Source organism: Pleurodeles waltl, chromosome 2_2 (assembly GCF_031143425.1).
Source record: "Pleurodeles waltl isolate 20211129_DDA chromosome 2_2, aPleWal1.hap1.20221129, whole genome shotgun sequence".
Lineage (NCBI taxonomy): Eukaryota > Metazoa > Chordata > Amphibia > Caudata > Salamandridae > Pleurodeles > Pleurodeles waltl.
In genome coordinates, this window is record NC_090439.1 from 980,768,824 (window position 1) to 980,785,628 (window position 16,805).

Sequence of the window (16,805 nt, forward strand, 5' to 3'; positions counted from 1 at the left end):
TCGCTCCCCCTGCGTGACATTGGCGCCAAAAAACAAATCCCCGGTGCCTAGTGGTTTCTGCCCCCTTGGGGGCAGATTGACCTAAAATTGGCCAATCTGCCCCCAGGGGGGCAGAAATGGTCTAAATACAATTTGCCCGCCCATGGGAGCGACCCTTGCCTGATGGGTCGCTCCCCATCTCTAAAAAAAGAAACAACAACAAAAAAAAAAAAATTGCCCTGGTGCCTAGAGTGTTCTGCCCCCCCCCCCCCCCCCCGGGTGCAGTTCGGCCTAATAATAGGCCGATCTGTCCCCCCGGGGGGGCAGAAATGGCCTAAAATAAATTTGCCCCCCCAACCCCCACCCCCCCCCCCGGGAGCGACCCTTGCCTACGGGGTCGCTCCCCCTGCGTGACATTGGCGCCAAAAAACAAATCCCCGGTGCCTAGTGGTTTCTGCCCCCTTGGGGGCAGATTGACCTAAAATTGGCCAATCTGCCCCCAGGGGGGCAGAAATGGTCTAAATACAATTTGCCCCCCCAGGGGAGCGACCCTTGCCTGATGGGTCGCTCCCCATCTCTAAAAAAAGAAACAACAAAAAAAAAAAATTGCCCTGGCGCCTAGAGTGTTCTGCCCCCCCCCCCCCGGGGGCAGTTCGGCCTAATAATAGGCCGATCTGTCCCCCGGGGGGGCAGAAATGGCCTAAAATAAATTTGCCCCCCCAACCCCCACCCCCCACCACCCGGGAGCGACCCTTGCCTACGGGGTCGCTCCCCCTGCGTGACATTGGCGCCAAAAAACAAATCCCCGGTGCCTAGTGGTTTCTGCCCCCTTGGGGGCAGATTGACCTAAAATCGGCCAATCTGCCCCCAGGGGGGCAGAAATGGTCTAAATACAATTTGCCCCCCAGGGGAGCGACCCTTGCCTGATGGGTCGCTCCCCATCTCTAAAAAAAAGAAAGAACAAAAAAAAAAAACACACAAAAAAAATTTGCCCTGGCGCCTAGAGGTTTCTTCCCCCCCTGGGGGCAGATCGGCCTAATAATAGGCCGATCTGCCCCCAGGGGGGGCAGAAATGGCCTAAAATAAATTGCCCTCCCCCCCAGGGAGCGACCCTTGCCTAAGGGGTCGCTCCCTTTGCGTGAAATTCACGCAAAGAAAAAACTCCCTGGTGTCTAGTGGTTTCTACCCCCCTTGGGGGCAGATTGGCCTCATCAAAATAGGCCAATCTGCCCCCAAGGGAGGCAGAAATGGCCAAAATATAATTTTCCCCCAAGGGGAGCGACCCTTGCCTAAGGGGTCGCTCCCCACCAAAAAAAAAAAAATGAAACAAAAAAAAAAAAATGGTCCCTGGTGCCTAGAGGTTTCTGCCCCCCCTGGGGCAGATCGGCCTAATAGTAGGCCGATCTGCCCCCAGGGGGGGCAGAAAAGGCCTTCCCGAAAATATGCCCCCCCTGGGAGCGACCCTTGCCCAAGGGGTCGCTCCCTTTTGTCAATAACAATAAAAAATAAAAAAAATCCCTGGTGTCTAGTGGTTTCTACCCCCCTTGGGGGCAGATTGGCCTCATCAAAATAGGCCAATCTGCCCCCAAGGGGGGCAGAAATGGCCAAAATATAATTTTCCCCCAAGGGGAGCGACCCTTGCCTAAGGGGTCGCTCCCCACCTCAATAAAAAAAAATGAAAAAAAAAATGGTCCCTGGTGCCTAGAGGTTTCTGCCCCCAGGGGGGGCAGAAAAGGCCTTTTCAAAAAAATGCCCCCCCTGGGAGCGACCCTTGCCCAAGGGGTCGCTCCCTTTTGTCAATTTCAAAGAAAAAAAAAAAAATCCCTGGTGTCTAGTGGGGTTTCAAAAGCCGGATTGCAAGCAATCCGGCTTTTGAAACCCTCGGAGGGACTTCAAAGGGAAGGAAATACTTTTCCTTCCCTTTGAAGCCCCTCCGGGCCTCCCAAGTGATTGAAAAAGAAATGCTTTTGCATTTCTTTTTCAATCGCGCTGGAAGCAGAGCTTCCAGCGCGACTAGGGAGGCCCCTGTGACAAATCAGCACGCGCTCGCGCGCTGACGTCACAGAGGGGGGGTGGGGGGGGTCGGGGGTGGAAGGGGAAGGGATTCCCCGGTCAGCCCTGACCTAGGGGGGTGGGGGGGCAGCCCTCGGGAGGAGCGCTAGCGCTTATCCCGAGGGAAGCATTCAGGACGTAATGGTTACGTCCATGGCGCCACACGGGCGCTGCCATGGACGTAACCATTACGTCCGTGGCGGGGAAGGGGTTAACATGTCTATTTGCAGATATTTGTGGCCTCCTGTGGCTCCTGGTGTATTGATTGCAGCACATTACAGTTCATTACTATGGATACATCACTGTACAATCTATTTGCAATGTCTACTGATTGTTAAACAACTACATCCTTAAATCATTTGACATACTCCATACTTTTTTCCAAGGGTGCTTATTTCATTGCTGAGAAGTAAATGGGGATATGTAATGGGCTTGGGTGATGGTGGTGGAAAATCCAGGATAGGGTCCAGTCTATTGGTATCACAGGTGCATTGTCCAAGGGGGCATAGGAAGGGGAGCAATGTCAGTTCAAGGTGGACAGGGTGACAGAGTGGGACACAAGGGTGACAATCAGGAGAGTCTTATTTCCTGGTGGGGATCTTGGCAATGTTCTCTGGCTTCTGCCTGGATCGCAGGGCCTGTTTGTGGGGTGTTTCTCCTTCTGCAGGGGGTGGGGTGCGGGTGGCCTGTTGTTCCTGTGGCAGGGCCGATGGGTCCACTAGCGGCAGCGGAGGTGGAAGGCTGTTCATCTGTGTGGCTAATGTCAGGGGCCCGTTGGTGTGCCACTGCCTCCCTCATGGTGTTGGCCATGTCTGCCAGCACCCTTGCACTGGTGACCAGGGTGGTGTGGATGACCTTCAGGTCCTCCCTGATCCCCAAGTACTGTCCCTCCTGCAGCCACTGGGTCTCCTGCAACTTGGCCAGTATCTTGCCCACGGTCTCCTGGGAATGGTGGTATGCTCCCAGGATGTTGGTGAGTGCCTCGTGGAGAGTCGGTTCCCTAGGCCTGTCCTCCCCCTGTTGCACAGCAGTCCTCCCAGCTTCCATGTTGTTCTGTGCCTCTGTCCACTGAACCGTGTGCCCACTGCCACTGACCCCAGGTCCCTGATCGTCCTGTGTTTGTGGGGTTGCCTGGGGTCCCTGTAGTGGTGGACACACTGCTGATTGACGTGTTCTAGGGACAGGGGTATGGGCCCACTGGGTGGGTGCTGTGCTGGTGTTTCCTGATTGGGGAGGCTCTGTGGTTGAATGGGACTGTGCCTGGGTAACCAACTGTCCAGAGGTCCCTGATGGGCCAGGTTGGTCATTTATATCCAGGCATGCAGAGCTGCTGTCATCACTGTGGGCCTCTTCGGGGGGGGGGGCTGGATATTGCTGGCACCTCCTCTCCAGTGACGTTGTGTCTAGGGGTCCTGTGGGGATGTAAATGCAATGTTATTGTTACTGCATGTGACATCTTGTGCATGGGTATGTTTCCCTCTATGGTTGTTATTACCAAGGCAGCTTTGGCTTGTGTAAGTTGTAAATTGGTTGGCTAAGTGATTGTCACTACTGTGCATGCTTTGGTGATGGGTGGCCATGCAGGGCTGTGAGTGGTGTCCATGCATTGGTGGTGCATGCAGTGCTGGGTACTGGGAAGGGTGGGTTGTGATGGTGGGGTGTATGTGAGGTGGTGGGATGATGGGCTGAGGGTAGTGGTGGGGGTATGTGATGGCATGCAGGTAGGGGGGTGAAAGTAGTTAAGATTTGTCTTACCAGAGTCCAGTCCTCCTTATACTCCTGCCAGGCCCTCAGGATGCATTTTTCCTAAACTTGCTCCTCCCATGTTGTTAGTTGTGGGGGAGGAGGTGGGAGTCCACCACCAGTCCTTTGTTCTGATATCTGGTGTCTTGCTACCACGTAATGCACCTTACCCCGTAGGTCATTCCACCTCTTCCTGATGTCATCCCTGGTTCTTGGGTGCTGTCCCACGGCGTTGAACCTGTCCACGACTCTCCGCCATAGCTCCATCTTCCTTGCAATGGATGTCTGCTGAATCTTTGATTTGAATAGTTGTGGCTCTACCCGGATGATTTCCTCCACCATGACCCTTAGGTCCTCCTCAGAGAACCTGGGGTGTCTTTGTGGTGCCATGGGTGTAGTGTGTGTGGTGTGTGTGAGGGTGTGTGGGGTGATGTGTTGGGGTGTGTGCTGTGAGGTGCATGGATGGTGTATGGGTGATGGTGTTCTGTGGCTCTGGTTCTGTGGGTGCTCCTGGCGTGTGTCTCTCTCTCTGATGTAAATTGTTTGTAATGGTAAAGGGTTGTGGGTAATGTGAGTGTGTGTTTTATAGTGGTGTGGGTGTGTGTGTGTGGTGTGTGTATGTGTGTCAGGTGTGTGTAGTTTGTATTGACCAATGTAGTGTTGTTTTGTATGTGTGTGTGTATTTTGAGCGCAGTGGTATGTACCGCCAATGGTTTACCGTGGATGAATGTCCGCTGCAGTGATTCGTGGGTCATAATGCTGTGGGCGTATTTCTGTTGGTGTAACGGTGTGGGTTTTGGTACTGCCATTTTATCACTGACCTTTGGTGTGACAGACTTGTGTGTGTGTGTCTGTATAGTGGTGGATTTCTATGTGTGGGTCATTATATGAGTAGCGGTATACCGCCGCGGTCACGGTATGTTGGCGGCAGTCAGCATGGCGGTAAGCGGCACTTACTGCCAATGTCATAATGAGGGCCAAAGTTTTTGCCAAGCAAATTTCAACTTTTTCTGTCAACCCTATATAGGGCTTGTAGGTTCATCAAGAACCCTAGGTACACAGAGCCAATAAATGAGCTACACCTTGCAATGGGTTTTCACTCTATACTGGGCATACAGCAATTCATTTGCTGAAATATAAAAAGAGAAAAATAGGTATCAAGAAACCCTTTGTATTTCCAAAATGGCCACAAGATAAGGTGTTGAGAAGCAGTTGTTATTTGCACATCTCTGAATTCCGGGGTGCCCATACTAGCATGTGAATTACAGGGCATTTCTCAAATAGACGTCTTTTAAACACACTGTCTTACATTTGGAAGGAAAAAATGTAGAGAAAGACAAGGGGCAATAACACTTGTTTTGCTATTCTGTGTTCCCCCAAGTTTCCCAATAAAAATGGCACCTTACTTGCGAGGGTAGGCCTAGCGCCCGCAACAGGAAATGCCCCAAAACACGATGTGGACACATCACATTTTCACAAAGAAAACAGAGCTGTTTTTTGCAAAGTGCCTAGCTGTGGATTTTGGCCTCTAGCTCAGCTGGCACCTAGGGAAGCCTAGCAAACCTGTGCAGTTTTAAAAACTAGACACCTAGGGAAATCCAAGATGGGGTGACTTATGGGGCTCTGACCAGGTTCTGTTACCCAGAATCCTTTGCAAACCTCAAAATTCGGCCCAAAAAACAATTTTCCTCTCATTTCGGTGACATAAAGTTCTGGAATCAGAGGAGCCACAAATGCCCTTCCACCCAGCGTTCCCCCAAGTCTCCCAATAAAAATGGTCCCTCACTTGTGGGGGTAGGCCTAGCGCCCGTGACAGGAAATGCCCCAAAACACAATGTGGACACATTACATTTTCACAAAGAAAACAGAGCTGTTTTTGGCAAAGTGCCTAGCTGTGGATTTTGGCCTCTAGCTCAGCTGGCACCTAGGGAAACCTAGCAAATCTGTGCAGTTTTGAAAACTAGACACCTAGGGAAATCCAAGATGGGGTGACTTATGGGGCTTTGACCAGGTTCTGTTACCCAGAATCCTTTGCAAACCTCAAAATTCGGCCCAAAAAACAATTTTCCTCTCATTTCGGTGACATAAAGTTCTGGAATCAGAGGAGCCACAAATTCCCTTCCACCCAGCGTTCCCCCAAGTCTCCCAATAAAAATGGTCCCTCACTTGTGGGGGTAGGCCTAGCGCCCGTGACAGGAAATGCCCCAAAACACAACGTGGACACATTACATTTTCACAAAGAAAACAGAGCTGTTTTTTGCAAAGTGCCTAGCTGTGGATTTTGGCCTCTAGCTCAGCTGGCACCTAGGGATTCCTAGCAAATCTGTGCAGTTTTGAAAACTAGACACCTAGGGAAATCCAAGGTGGGGTGACTTGTGGGGCTCTGAACAGGTTATGTTACCCAGAATCCTTTGCAAACCTCAAAATGTGGCCAAAAAAACACTTTTTCCGCTGATTTCGGTGACATAAAGTTCTGGAATTAGAGAGCAGCCACAAATTTCCTTCCACCCAGCGTTCCCCCAAGTCTCCAGATAAAAATGGTACCTTACTTGTGGAGGTAGGCCTAGCGCCCACGACAGGAAATGCCCCAAAACACAACGTGGACACATGACATTTTCACAAAGAAAACAGAGCTGTTTTTTGCAAACTGCCTAGCTGTGGAGTTTGCCCTCTAGCTCAGCTGGCACCTAGGGAAACCTAGCAAACCTGCACAGTTTTGAAAACTAGACACCTAGGGGAATCCAAAATGGGGTGACTTGTGGGGCTCTGACCAGGTTCTGTTACCCAGAATCCTTTGCAAACCTCAGAAGTTGGCCCAAAAAACACTTTTTCCTCTCATTTAGGTGACATAAATTTCTGGAATCAGAGAGGAGCCACAAATTTCCTTCCAGCCAGCGTTCCCCCAAGTCTCCCGATAAAAATGGTACCTCACTTGTGGGGGTAGGCCTAGCGCCCGCGACAGTAAAAACCCCAAAACACTACGTGGACACATCACATTTACACAAAGAAAACAGAGCTGTTTTTTGCAACGTACCTAGCTGTGGATTTTGGCCTCTAGCTGAGCTGCCACCTAGGAAAACCTAGCAAACCTGCGCAGTTTTGAAAACTAGACACCTAGGGGAATCCAAGATGGGGTGACTTGTGGGGCTCTGACCAGGTTATGTTACCCAGAATCCTTTGTAAACCTCAAAATTTGGCCAAAAAACACGTTTTCCTTTCATTTAGGTGACATAAAGTTCTGGAATCAGAGAGGAGCCACAAATTTCCTTTCACCCAGCGTTCCCCCAAGTCTCCTGATAAAAATAGTACCTCACTTGTGGGGGTAGGGCTAGCGCCCGCGACAGGAAATACCCCAAAACACAACGTGGACACATCATATTTTCACAAAGAAAACAGAGCAGTTTTTTGCAACGTACCTAGCTGTGGATTTTGGCCTCTAGCTGAGCTGCCACCTAGGAAAACCTAGCAAACCTGCGCAGTTTTGAAAACTAGACACCTAGGGGAATCCAAGATGGGGTGACTTGTGGGGCTCTGACCAGGTTATGTTACCCAGAATCCTTTGCAAACCTCAAAATTTGGCCAAAAAAACAATTTTCCTCTCATTTCGGTGACATAAAGTTCTGGAATCAGAGGAGCCACAAATTCCCTTCCACCCAGCGTTCCCCCAAGTCTCCCGATAAAAATGGTCCCTCACTTGTGGGGGTAGGCCTAGCGTCCGTGACAGGAAATGCCCCAAAACACAACGTGGACACATTACATTTTCACAAAGAAAGCAGAGCTGTTTTTTGCAAAGTGCCTAGCTGTGGATTTTGGCCTCTAGCTCAGCTGGCACCTAGGGAAACCTAGCAAATCTGTGCAGTTTTGAAAACTAGACACCTAGGGAAATCCAAGGTGGGGTGACTTGTGGGGCTCTGAACAGGTTATGTTTCCCAGAATCCTTTGCAAACCTCAAAATTTGGCCAAAAAACACGTTTTCCTTTCATTTCGGTGACATAAAGTTCTGTAATCAGAGAGGAGATACAAATTTCCTTCCACCCAGCATTCCCCCAAGTCTCCTGATAAAAATAGTACCTCACTTGTGGGGGTAGGGCTAACGCCCGCGACAGGAAATACCCCAAAACACAACGTGGACACATCATATTTTCACAAAGAAAACAGAGCTGTTTTTTGCAAACTGCCTAGCTGTGGAGTTTGCCCTCTAGCTCAGCTGGCACCTAGGGAAACCTAGCAAACCTGCACAGTTTTGAAAACTAGACACCTAGGGGAATCCAAAATGGGGTGACTTGTGGGGCTCTGACCAGGTTCTGTTACCCAGAATCCTTTGCAAACCTCAGAAGTTGGCCCAAAAAACACTTTTTCCTCTCATTTAGGTGACATAAATTTCTGGAATCAGAGAGGAGCCACAAATTTCCTTCCAGCCAGCGTTCCCCCAAGTCTCCCGATAAAAATGGTACCTCACTTGTGGGGGTAGGCCTAGCGCCCGCGACAGTAAAAACCCCAAAACACTACGTGGACACATCACATTTACACAAAGAAAACAGAGCTGTTTTTTGCAACGTACCTAGCTGTGGATTTTGGCCTCTAGCTGAGCTGCCACCTAGGAAAACCTAGCAAACCTGCGCAGTTTTGAAAACTAGACACCTAGGGGAATCCAAGATGGGGTGACTTGTGGGGCTCTGACCAGGTTATGTTACCCAGAATCCTTTGTAAACCTCAAAATTTGGCCAAAAAACACGTTTTCCTTTCATTTAGGTGACATAAAGTTCTGGAATCAGAGAGGAGCCACAAATTTCCTTTCACCCAGCGTTCCCCCAAGTCTCCTGATAAAAATAGTACCTCACTTGTGGGGGTAGGGCTAGCGCCCGCGACAGGAAATACCCCAAAACACAACGTGGACACATCATATTTTCACAAAGAAAACAGAGCAGTTTTTTGCAACGTACCTAGCTGTGGATTTTGGCCTCTAGCTGAGCTGCCACCTAGGAAAACCTAGCAAACCTGCGCAGTTTTGAAAACTAGACACCTAGGGGAATCCAAGATGGGGTGACTTGTGGGGCTCTGACCAGGTTATGTTACCCAGAATCCTTTGCAAACCTCAAAATTTGGCCAAAAAAACAATTTTCCTCTCATTTCGGTGACATAAAGTTCTGGAATCAGAGGAGCCACAAATTCCCTTCCACCCAGCGTTCCCCCAAGTCTCCCGATAAAAATGGTCCCTCACTTGTGGGGGTAGGCCTAGCGTCCGTGACAGGAAATGCCCCAAAACACAACGTGGACACATTACATTTTCACAAAGAAAGCAGAGCTGTTTTTTGCAAAGTGCCTAGCTGTGGATTTTGGCCTCTAGCTCAGCTGGCACCTAGGGAAACCTAGCAAATCTGTGCAGTTTTGAAAACTAGACACCTAGGGAAATCCAAGGTGGGGTGACTTGTGGGGCTCTGAACAGGTTATGTTTCCCAGAATCCTTTGCAAACCTCAAAATTTGGCCAAAAAACACGTTTTCCTTTCATTTCGGTGACATAAAGTTCTGTAATCAGAGAGGAGATACAAATTTCCTTCCACCCAGCATTCCCCCAAGTCTCCTGATAAAAATAGTACCTCACTTGTGGGGGTAGGGCTAACGCCCGCGACAGGAAATACCCCAAAACACAACGTGGACACATCATATTTTCACAAAGAAAACAGAGCTGTTTTTTGCAAACTGCCTAGCTGTGGAGTTTGCCCTCTAGCTCAGCTGGCACCTAGGGAAACCTAGCAAACCTGCACAGTTTTGAAAACTAGACACCTAGGGGAATCCAAGATGGGGTGACTTGTGGGGCTCTGACCAGGTTCTGTTACCCAGAATCCTTTGCAAACCTCAGAAGTTGGCCCAAAAAACACTTTTTCCTCTCATTTAGGTGACATAAATTTCTGGAATCAGAGAGGAACCACAAATTTCCTTCCAGCCAGCTTTCCCCCAAGTCTCCCGATAAAAATGGTACCTCACTTGTGGGGGTAGGCCTAGCGCCCGTGACAGTAGAAACCCCAAAACACTACGTGGACACATCACATTTACACAAAGAAAACAGAGCTGTTTTTTGCAACGTACCTAGCTGTGGATTTTGGCCTCTAGCTCAGCTGGCACCTGGGTAAACCTAGCAAACCTGCGCAGTTTTGAAAAATAGAGACCTAGGGGAATCCAAGATGGGGTGACTTGTGGGGCTCTGACCAGGTTATATTACCCAGAATCCTTTGCAAACCTCAAAATTTGGCCCAAAAACACGTTTTCCTTTCATTTAGGTGACATATAGTTCTGGAATCAGAGAGGAGCCACAAATTTCCTTCCACCCAGCGTTCCCCCAAGTCTCCTGATAAAAATAGTACCTCACTTGTGGGGGTAGGGCTAGCGCCCGCGACAGGAAATACCCCAAAACACAACGTGGACACATCATATTTTCACAAAGAAAACAGAGCTGTTTTTTGCAACGTACCTAGCTGTGGATTTTGGCCTCTAGCTGAGCTGCCACCTAGGAAAACCTAGCAAACCTGCGCAGTTATGAAAACTAGACACCTAGGGGAATCCAAGATGGGGTGACTTGTGGGGCTTTGACCAGGTTATGTTACCCAGAATCCTTTGCAAACCTCAAACTTTGGCCAAAAAACACATTTTCCTCTCATTTAGGTGACATAAAGTTCTGGAATCAAAGAGGAGCCACATATTTCCTTCCACCCAGCTTTCCCCCAAGTCTCCCTATAAAAAATAGTACCTCACTTGTGGGGGTAGGCCTAGCGCCCACGACAGTAAAAACCCCAAAACACAACATGGACACATCATATTTTCACAAAGAAAATAGAGCTTTTTTTTGCAAAGTGCCTAACTGTGGATTTTGGCCTTTAGCTCAGCCGGCACCTAGGGAAACATAGCAAACCTGTGCAGTTTTGAAAACTAAACACCTAGAGAAATCTAAGATGGGGTTACTTGTGGAGCTCTGACCAGGTTCTGTTACCCAGAATCCTTTCAAACCTCAAACTTTGGCCAAAATAACACTTTTTCCTCTCATTTCGGTGACATAAAGTTCTGGAATCAGAGAGGAGCTGCAAATTTCCTTCCACCCAGCGTTCCCCCAAGTGTCTTGATAGAAATGGTACCTCACTTGTGGGGGTAGGCCTAGCGCCCGCGACAGGACATGCCCCAAAATACAACGTGAACACATCACATTTTCACAAAGAAAACAGAGCTGTTTTTTGCAAAGTGCCTAGCTGTGGATTTCGGCCTCTTGCTCAGCTGGCACCTAGGGAAACCTAGCAAACCTGCACAGTTTTGAAAACTAGACACCTTGGGGAATCCAAGATGGGGTGACTTGTGGGGCTCTAACCAGGTTCTGTTACCCAGAATCCTTTGCAAACCTCAAAATTTGGCCAAATGAACACTTTTTCCTCTCATTTCGGTGACACACAGTTCTGGAATCAGAGAGGAGCCACACATTTCCTTCCATCTAGCGTTCCCCCAAGTCTCCCGATAAAAATGATACCTCACTTGTGGGGATAGGCCAAGCGCCCACAACAGGAAATGCCCCAAAACACAACGAGGATACATCACATTTTCACAAAGAAAACAGAGCTGTTTTTTGCAAAGTGCCTAGCTGTGGATTTTGCCCTCTAGCTCAGCCGGCACCTAGGGAAACCTAGCAAACCTGCGCAGTTTTGAAAACTAGACACCTAGGGGAATCCAAGATGGGGTGACTTGTGGGGCTCTGACCAGGTTATGTTACCCAGAATCCTTTGCAAACCTCAACATTTGGCCAAAAGAACACTTTTTCCTCTCATTTCAGTGACATACATTTCTGGAATCAGAGAGTAGCCACAAATTTCCTTCCACTAAGCGTTCCCCCAGGTCTCCTGATAAAAATGGTACCTCACTTGTGGGGATAGGCCTAGCTCCCGCGACAGGAAATGCCCCAAAACACAACGTGGACACATCACATTTTCACAAAGAAAACAGAGCGGTTTTTTGCAAAGTGCCTAGCTGTGGATTTTGGCCTCTAGCTCAGCCGACACCTAGGGAAACCTGGCAAACCTGTGCAGTTTTGAAAACTAGACACCTAGGGGAATCCAAGATGGGGTTGTCAACACCAGAGCAGTACGCGCTCTATTGGCGACAAAAAATGCAAAAACCCAGCACTCTCAAAACAAAGTAATTTATGCATTGTGCTGATATGTTGTGGTTTAACCTTTTGCATTGCAGAGTTCAATCCTGAAAACTTATTTTTAATATGCTTACAAATACTGTTCCATTGCAATGTATTGCTGCAGGTTTTCAGAGTGCGTTAGGGTGTGGCCCCTTTCCAGGGCCTTCCAGAGACTTTCCCTGCAACATGCCTGTGAGTGGTTCTGGGCTGGGCCAAGACTCTATAAAAGAGAGCCAGCCCAACTCCCAGTGCTCACTATTCAGAGGTCCCGGTGCAGAGCAGCAGCTTCTTCCTGAGCTCCTGTCCCGGGGGCCTATTTGTTTCTTCCAGTCTTCTGCCCTTCATCCTTCATTGGTGATCATTGTTCGAGGCGGTAAGACGGTGGTTGGACTGTCCCGACACCGTTATTGAGAATTTTCATATTTTTGGTTTAATTCTTAAATGAGTAACAGATTACTTGCGCGCTACCATTTCTTGACATTTATATGGTAGTTTACAAATAGGCAAGACACGCGATTTGTTTCATAAAGGTTTGACTTTGTTATTCATTGCGTGCTACCATTTCTTGACATTGGCATGGTGGCTTAAGAATCGGCAAGACGCGCGATTCGTTTTATGGTGTTTAAACATTGTTGTCCATTGCGCGCTACTATTTCTTGACATTTACATGATGTTTTACGAATTGGCAAGACGCGCAACTCGTTTCATGAGGATTTAACTTTGTTGTTCATTGCGCGCTATCATTTCTTGACATTTACATGATGGCTTAAGAATCGGCAAAAGAAGCGCGATTCGTTTCATTGTACTTTGATCTTGATATTTATTGTGAGCTGTTATTTCTTGACATTTACATTGCGTTTTACGAATCAGCAAGACGCGCAATTCGATTAATGATGATTTGACTTTGATATTCATTGCGTGCTACCATTTCTTGGTATTTTACATGGTAACACTCGAATCGGCAAGACACATGATTCTCTCCTCGAGTTTATTTCATGGTGTTTATTGTATGCCACTATTCTAAGATATTTATTATGTAATATTCGAGTTGACAAGTTATGTGATTTGTTTCCTGAATCCATATTGTGTTATTCATGGTGCACAATCCTTTTATGGTGTTTACTATATATATATATATATATATATATATATATATATATATATATATATATATATATATATCTGCAATATGCGCAATTTGTGTTGAAACATTCTAAGAGTACACAGAAGGCCAGAGTTTCGAGATGCAATATTGTATGGTCCTAGTATACATTCTCAAAACAGGATTGATATGACTGGTTTAAAATTTAGTCAGAATGTTTTTCTGATTCTCATGTAAAGGAAAGTACTTGAATAAGAACATTTTCATTTAATTCATCTTGATTCCCCTACAGGTATCCGGCCATCTTGAAACTTAGTCATTTTAAACTTAACTCTTAGATTATTCATGTTTTCAGAGTGACTAGGCTTAGAATCATAGTCTAGTATTGATTTCAGGAGATATAATTTTCATATTGTGTGTTCTAACCTTTTTCTTACTACAGGTCTCCTTCCCAGCTGTTCCCTTCCTAATCCCCTCTTCCCCTCTTGAACTCTCTCAGTCTCTGTGATTTATCTATCAGAGTCTTGGAGCTGTTCAGTGGTGGACGTGTTGGGAACGTGCACAGACCCCGAGGATCTGGTGACTCTGACAGGGGTGCCTTGTGGAGCTCTGACCAGGCTCTGTTACCCAGAATCCTTTGCAAACCTCAAAATTTGGCCAGAAAATCACTTTTTCCTCGCATTTCGGTGACATAAAGTTCTGGAGAGGAGCCACAAATTTCCTTCCATCCAGCATTCCCGAAAGTCTCCCGATAAAAATGGTACCTCAGTTTTGTGGGTAGGCCTATTCCCACGAAAGGAAATTCCCCAAAACACTATCTGGACACATCAAAATTATGAAGTACAAAACTACCTGTTTTTGCGGGGGAGGCAACTGCGTTTTTTTGGTCCTGGGCTCAGCAGCCATCTAGGGAAACCTACCAAACCCAGACATTTCTGAAACCTAGACATCCGAGAAAGTCCAGGGAGGTGTGACTTGTGTGGATCCCCCAATGTTTTCTTACCCAGAATCCTCAGCAAACCTCAAATTTGGCAAAAAAAAACACATTTTTTCCCACATTTCTGTGTGGGATCCCCGCACTGGGACACATTTCATACCACCCAACTTTCCTCTCAGTCTCCGGGTAAAAATGATACCTCATTTGTGTAGGTGGGCAAGTGTTTGTGAAAGGGAAGAGCCAAAAACATGTTGATATCGAGAGGGAACCAAAGGGGGTCCAAAAGGGCAGTTTGCAAAAAAACATTTTTAGGCTGACAAGTGCAGCTGAATTTGTATTGGTATAGATGAGACACTGCTGGGTGGTAGGAATTTTGTGGATTCCTGCAGATTCCGGAAGGTTCTATCACAAAAACTTGGGAAAAATGTGTGATTTCCAGCAAAGTTGGAGGTTTGCAGGGCATTGTGTGTACGAAATGGTACAGAATGCATGTGAAACACACCACTCTGGAATCACCCACATGTTTAGTTTTCAAATGTGTCTAGGTCTTGTGGATTTTTCTACATGGCAGCGTCCCAAAGTCCATAAAGTTCAGCCCACACCATTCCAAGTGGGATGATTTTGAGAGTTAGCCAAGCTCTCATGGCCCAAATGTAAAACCAAAACTCAAAATAATCAAACGTCTTCTTGCTTGAGGTGGGATAAGGTGTTTTAGAGTGCGTGGGAGAGCTGAAAGACTGTTACCCACTTCAGTTGGGATGGGGGCATAACCAGGTCCATACTGGTTGGTAGCCACCACCCCAATATACATATATATATTTGAATTCCTTGGCATCTAGTAGACTTTCTGCCCCCTTGGGTGTGGATCAGGGATAATTGCCCCATCTGCCCACTGGTGGGCAGAACAACTTTGGCCCCATTTATTTGGGGTGGGGGTATGGCCATACCCCCACCATCTCATTTTGGGAAAAAAAACTTCCCTGGTTGCTGGTGGGCTTTCTGCCTTCCAAATGTAGGCCAATCTGCCCTCAAGGTGGGCAGATATGGCCAACAGTAATGTGCCCCCATGGGGAGCGACCCTAACCCAAGGGGCTGTCCCCCTAAAGAAAACACACACATACACACACACCAATCCCTGGTGCCTAAGTGGTTTCTGTCCCCCCCGGGGGCAGATTGGCCCTAATAGAAATACGCCGATCTGCCCCCAAGGGGAGCAGAAATGGGCATAAATAAATTTGCCCCCCGTGGAGTGACCCTTGCCTAAGAGGTCACTCCCCTTGCATGAAATTGGCGCAAAAAAAAATCCCTGGTGCCTAGTGGTTTCAGCCACCCTTGGGGGCAGATTGGCCTAACAATAATCAACCGATCTGCCCCAAGGGGGGCATAAATGGTCTAAATACAATTTGCCCCCAAGGGGAGCGACCCTTGCCTAGGGGGTCGCTCCCCACCTCTAAAAAACAAACAAAAAAAATAATATCCCAGGCGTCTAGAGGTTTCTGCCCCCTGGGGGGCAGATCGCCCTAATAACAATAGGCCGATCTGCCCCTGGGAGGGCAGAAAGGCCTAAAATAAATTTGTCCCCCCCGTTGAGCGACCCTTGCCTAAGGGGTCGCTCCCCTTCCGTGAATATCGCCATAAAAAAAAAATCTTGGTGTCTAGTGGTTTCTGGCCTCATAAAAATAGGCCGATCTAATGGCCTAAATATAATTTGCCCCCTAGGGGAGCGACCCTTGCCTAAGGGGGTCACTCCCCAACTCTAAAAAACAAAAAAACAATAAAAAATGGATCCCTGGCACCTAGTGGTTTTAAACCCCCCGGGTGCAGATCGGCATAACAACAATAGGCTGATCTGCCCCCGGGGGGGCAGAAAAGGCCTTGAAAAATATTGCCCCCCTGGGGAGCGACCCTTGCCCAAGGGTTCGGTCCTCTTATGCCTATTTCCATTTCTAAAAGAAATCCCTGGTGTTTAGTGGGCATTTCAGAAGCTGGATCGCTTTACGATCCGGCTTTTGAAATGCTCTACTAGACTTTAAAGGGAAGGAAATTCCTTTCCTTCCCTTTGAAGCCTCTCAGGCCCCCATCACATAATCAGAAGAGAAATGCAAAGCAGAGTGAGAAAAAATGTTTGTGACGCACACATTTTAATAACTATATGTTGGATAACACTTGACTTGGTCTGGTGTATTGTCCTTATGTATTGTTCTTATAACCTGCAGTGCTCAGCACCTTCCAGTAACGGCGCTCCAAAATGGACGATGAATAGCACTGAATTTCAAAACAGGTTAACGTACTAGCGTCTATACAGGAGTTGAGTACAGGAAGTGAATACCCATAAAGTTTCTTCCGTGTAGACAAGGAATCACAAACCAATTGATGCCAGTGGAAACCTCTTCAGCTGTAAGTAATAGTATTAAATGTACTGTTGTTCCGTGAGTCGTAATATATTACGACTGCTGTATGCATGATGAGTCGCTCGCACTGAAACCAGATTTTTTTAAATAATGACCTCTCATGCTCCGTAATTTCTAATATAATTACAAGTGCTGTGTGTGCGATGAGTCGCTCACGCTGAAACCAATTCCTTTTTAAATAATAGCCTCTCGTGCCTGAAATGCTGATTGACTCCTAATGCGCGCGATCGCTCACGCGCTTGTTTCCAAATGTATTGCTCTTCTGTAGATTGTCATGCATGTTAGTCACTTAATGTCGCTCTCTTTAAAAATAATATGGAGCGTACTTTGTGCTCGCAGCAGTCAATTCTCTTATAGCTAAATTCTCAAGAGATTACCGCGTCCGACAGTCTATCTGCAAACAGTGTTGGAAA